This window comes from Spinacia oleracea, chromosome 5 (assembly GCF_020520425.1).
Source record: "Spinacia oleracea cultivar Varoflay chromosome 5, BTI_SOV_V1, whole genome shotgun sequence".
Taxonomy (NCBI): domain Eukaryota; kingdom Viridiplantae; phylum Streptophyta; class Magnoliopsida; order Caryophyllales; family Amaranthaceae; genus Spinacia; species Spinacia oleracea.
In genome coordinates this window covers 23,294,834-23,300,833 of record NC_079491.1, presented here as the reverse complement: position 1 = coordinate 23,300,833, position 6,000 = coordinate 23,294,834, and positions in this window count along the sequence as shown.

Here is a 6,000-nt window from a genome sequence, read left to right as displayed (position 1 = left end):
GTTAACAGGTGGAATGAAATACTAAACCCTACAACACTAAACCAAACCAAACTTTGGGCTTTGAGAACATGGGTCGCTCTAATGAAATGGGCCAACTACTGAATTCTACTAAAACGAAAATGAACATTTCAGAAAGACATAAAAATAAAAAGCATCAAAACAAAAATTTTAATTTATTTTTAATTAAAAGTTTTACTTTTGTGGAAAAGAAAAATATAAGGAAACAAAATAAAACACTTAATTTATTTTAAATTAAAATATTCGTTTACCAGAAAAGAAAAACAAAAGGCCTCAAAACAAAATATTTAATTTATTTTAAATTATAATTTTCGTTTTTAGCAGAAAAATATTTAATTTTTTACTTAACGGACTGTAGTAGTTTACTAATTGGTTGCTTGGTGCTCATTACGAGACGTATTTGTATGTGTGTGTTTTGGGAGAAGAGAGGAGACTTTTTACATGCTCTAGAACATTCATGAAACGTCAAACGAATCTACAGTTAAGTTTTAATTTCTAATATGCACGCACGCATCGCGTGCATATAAGACTAGTGAAATAGAAAAGAAGGAAAGCGGCAAGGAGAAGGTTACTGATTCTCCCCCTTTTGCACCTACACTACCATTTCCTCACCGAATGCAGAAAACAAAGGTTGATCAACAGTTCGGTAAGTTCTTGGCTATGGTCAAGAATCTCGAGGTAACGATTCCTTTCATTGATTTGATATCTCAGATTCCTATGTATGCAAAGTATTTAAAGGAATTAATCACTAAGAAAAGAGATCTTGGTGGTGTAGATAGAGTGGCTCTAACTGAGGAGTGTAGTGCTATGTTACAAAACAAGTCTCCTCCTAAACTAAAGGACCCCGGTAGTTTCTCAATCCCTTGTCATATAGGTGCTTTATTCATTGATATGGCTCTATGCGATTTAGGTGCTAGTGTGTCCGTCATTCCCCTCTCTATTTATAAAAAGTTGAACATGGGAGAATTAAAATGTACCACCATTACTCTTCAAATGGCCGAACATTCTATTAAATACCCCTTAGGTGTTTTAGAAGACGTCCCCGTGAGAGTAGGTAAATTCTATTTTCCCGTAGACTTTGTTGTGCTTGACATAGCAGAGGACAATCAAATTTCGATAATCTTAGGAAGGCCATTCCTTCATACTGCAGGGGCAGTTATTGATGTTAAGAAAGGGAAGATAACCTTGACCGTAGGGGATGACAAGGTGACCTTTAGCTTGTCTCATGTGATGAAAAGTTCAATGCAAGAAGTGTCGTGTTCTTTGAATACCTCTATTGCTAAGTTGCCTCATTCCAGTTCTAGAAATCTTTCAAATAATGCACTTGGCTTGAAAGGGTTTGCAGGTGATGGTGATCCCGGAGATGCAGTTGATGCTAGTCCAAAAGTTGGAACAAGAGGTTCGGTACTCGATGGCACCGGGTTTGGTGCCCCTGATCGGTGAAGTTGTAAGTTTTCTCTTCCCCTCACTTTGGTTTTACTATCGTGTTTTGTGCAGTGGGGACACTGCATCATTCTAGCTTGGGGGAGGGATATTCTATCCTTTATTGCTTTCTTAGTGTAATTTTATCGCTTTTGTAGGTGTTGTATGCTTTGTACCATCCATTAGGGGTGGGAGTTTACGTGCAACGAAAAAAATGTACTGCTTTCCTAGTGTTACTGTTCAATTTAGTTGCATTTTTTTGCATTCATATGTCTTTATACTCTGCATTGTGCAATTGACTTTCAAACTATGTTCGGGCTTTATTTGACTCTCTTGAGCTTCTTTTGAACTTAGTTATGATTCTGAAATTCAGTCGATCATGTTAATACATTGATAACTGCTTGGCATTGTGTGAACCAATTGAATGGTATGCGGTAAGATGTTGGTCTCGTGTCAAGAATAGCTAGCCAATTATCTTGTAGGTCACCTTACTATGTGTTTGTGTGATTGATGTGACTTGTTATCGTATGATTTTGGCTTGAGATTCATTAGTAGCTTAGTTGCAACTCACGCATGCCGCGTATGACAGAGGCCATTCTCTTAGGAAGCCTTCAGACGAATTTAGAAACATCAGTTCCTGCCTTTCATACCCATGTTGTAGCCTTGTCCGTTTATTGTTTTAACTCCACAAAATTGAGCCCTATTAGCCCCGTTGGTTACTTGTCCCAAGTCTAGCTTGGGGGAGCTTCGGTGTTCGTAATGGTTTCATTGATGTTGATTGATTGGCATACTAAGCCAATAGTTCGTGGTTCGAGGCTATGGTTGGATATGTGGTCTGGAGATGGTGCATATTATTGTTGGCACCCAAGCTTGTAACAGTTATGTACTTTCGATTTCATTATTTAGTTTCATTTTTTCATAAAATAAAAAAAGAGAAAAAAAGAGAAAAAAAAAAAGAAAAAAAAAGAGAAAAATCAAAGGAAAAAAAAAAATATGTTTTTCGTTTTTGTATGTAGTTTGAAAGCAGGGAAAGGGGAATGAAGAAAGATCATTGACATTATATTATGTTTTTCCCCTTGGTTATAACTTGGTTGATTGTTCGGGTTTCATGGTTCGATGGAGTTGGATTTTCGGCATTATCACGCCGACGCATATAGTTCACATTTGCTCCCCAAGTTGGACCTTACTCTCACTTTTTCCTAAATTATACCCTACCCTTCCTTTTCACCTAGCCCCATGACAAGCTTATTATAAAGACCTCTTGATCGGCATATTTTTTTTGTGATTGAATGAAAATCGTTTCTTGCTATTGTCATCTTACCCCATGTTGCATCATATATTTATATTCTACAAGGTATGCGGCGGCGACGACTAGCTTGATTGAGAATAGTTTGTGGCTAAGATTGGTTGTTTCAACTGTGGATCATGATGTTTTGTGGTCCTTTTTGTATCCGAGCTAGATTTCTGTCTCAATAACTCTGTTTGATTGTTTGCTCGAGAGTTAGGTTGGTCTTACCATGGTTTTATGAAAATCACGTGCGTCTCATTTCTCTGTCTTCGATTTAGTGTTGCTTAGGGACAAGCAACAGTCTAGCTTGGGGGAATTTGATGAATCTTATTTGTATAGGGTATTTTAGGCGCATTTAGGTTGCATTTCGAGGCATTCGTCTCATTTTAGTTGCATTTAGAGTTACATTTGCATAAGTTGTCGTTATTGTACTCTATTACTCTCCGTTCGTGTTTTCTTTAATATTTCAGGTGATTTTACGGTCATTTGGATGATTTCTAAGTGTTCAAAGTTGATTTGGATGATGAACGAATGAGATTTTGACTCAAGGATCATTACATGTCTCTCGGAATAGCTTTTGAGTCAACAACGAAGCTAAACGTTATTTTTTCTAAGCATCAAAATGGACAAGCGTTCACTCTTTTGATCATATCTCACGTTCTACATATCGGAATCAGACGATTTTGATTAGGCTAGAAAGTAGGCTTAAAGAGCTTTCCAACGATAGGTCACACGTCCATACGGGCATTGTAGAACGAGAGTTATGACATAAACAAAACGCTCAAACATCCAGCGAGGGATGGTTCGACAGCCAGCGAGAGATCTCTCGCCATCCCTTGCACGCAAAGCTTCTGCCTCGCTCGCTGGCAATCCAGCGTAGGCGCTGGAGTTGCCGCCCACCATGCTTCGTCGCTCACAAGATCCCTCGTTGGCTCGCAAGATCCCTCGTTGGCTCGCTACACCTCTCGTCGTGCCTCATCGCTTCATGGTTGCTTGCTATGCACCTCACTAGGCCAGCGAGGGATGGTGCGCGAGATCCCTCGCTGCCTCGTTGCTCCGTTGCTTGTCTTGCTGCACTTCACTAGGCCAGCGAGGGATGGCTCGCTAGCTCCCTCGCTGCTCTACTTTCTTGCTAGTCTCTCATCATCATGCCAGCGAGGGATGGTGCGCGAGATCCCTCGCTGCCCATGCCTCGCCATCTCTCTTGCCGTGTGCGCGGCTCGTGCTCGGGTTTGGCTGCCACGTCATCGCTCCATCGACCAATCATCGACGACTTTTATTTTTATTTTCTTATTTATTTATTTACTTTATTTTAGAAAATAGGAGCATATAAATACTCAAGGGAATTAATTTATTTCCCTCATGTTATTATTTCCTTAGAATTCTTTTAAACGCTTAGTTTTATTTTTCTCTCTTCATATTATTTAGCCCTAGTACACTCCTTTCGATCGATCAGTCTAAGGTATTTTTCATAATTTCTTTTGCTTTAATTTATTATTATTGTTTTCGTTCCATAGTTTAATTTTTCCTTTGATTATGAAATTCATGTTTATTATTTCTATCATGTTTGTTAATTCAATTATGAGCGAGTAGTCGTATTCTAGGGCTAAGTAAGGGAAGCCATGTTTATACCATGATTATATGCATAAAGTTTGTTAATTTATAGACTATTGCTTGAGTATTCCGATTGATTTGTTTTAATTGTTGATTCATGTTATCGGCCAATTTCATGAATTGATTATCTAGCTAATAGGAATTAGAATCGAAAGATCATATTTTTAGAGGCTTAGTGCAATTGGCAATTCTGATTATGTTAGCGACCGTACTGCATATGTTGAATTGAAGGTGTTAAGACCCGACCGTAGGATTAACATGTACTTTAATTACTCGGCTTAGTTTATTCATTTATGGATTGATTTGTGTTCTTGGATTGGTATAAGCATGGTGAACCGAACAGACGCCCTAGACCTTTTAATTCATTGATAATTTCACATTTACATTATTGCTTTAGCTTCATTAGTTAATAATATCCAAAATCAACTTTCGTTATTGAAATAGTTCGTATAATTAGGCAAAAACTAATAGAACTTGTCTCCCTGTGGGATCGACCCGTATTTGCTAAGTATCTGCTAACAACAGACACCGTGCACTTGCGGTATCACTTTTTAATTCATCACCAAGCTCTCTTGTAAGTGATGGTATACTTAAACTTGACTTTCACCGCTTGCACAATAACACGGATTTTCAAAGAAGGATCGGCACGAATAAGATCTTTTATCTCATTGCATACAAAATCAGAGGAGAGAAGAGGATGATCGATTGAGTTTATGTCACCCAAACAATTACTTGCATGGGGGCCATTATACCTCACAATTCTGAATGAAGCAAGACAAGGATCCTTGATTGCACGTAACCTCCATGAGCATTTGCATGAACTCTTTCTTTTACACTCAACTACGTATTTTGTGGGCTCACTCTCCAACACCTTAAATGAATGATTTTTAGCTATGGAATAACCTTTGACTATGTCTTTCAATTGCGCCAAAGAATCAAACTCTTGCCCAATAGCAAATTCACCATCAAAAGAGTGGTTGTTGGACCAAATCCTCCAAGAATCAAGCAAAATCGGATCAAACTCTGCAACATTGTTGAAAATTTGAGATGGAGCGCTTTCTCTTATAGCTTTGTCATTAGCATCTTGTGTATCTTCATCTTCATCAACATCACTATCCACCCCAACCGCTTCATCTCCAAAAAAATCAACACATATTTGATATAGAGAATCGAAAAGTATCATAGATGGATCACCATTTGTAGCTTCTACATGTGGTGTTTGAGTTGGAGAAGTGAGCTCTGAAATGTGTTCACTAGCATATTGTTCATCCGTAAGCATTCTTGTGAATGAACCCGTTAACCCACTTTGATTTGTCAAGGGCAAGTAGGGAAATGGACTCGCCCATGAATCCATTTCATGAAAGGATTCCAAGTGAGATTGAGTTTCGGGTTGCTTTGGAAGTTGCTCGATGAACAATTGCATTGTGGTTGATTGTGTTTGAGACATAGCAATCAACATTGCTTTTAAAGAATTGTCATCATCCAACGGAATGACTTCATATGAACCGGACATCATTGGATACCTCATTAGTAGCTTCAAATCCACATATCTCGAGTCACATCTCATAAGATCATAAACCTTACTCAAAACCTCATCAAACTCATTTGACAATTGACAAACCCAAATTTTCGCTCTCCTCCTTTATATGTAACATCAC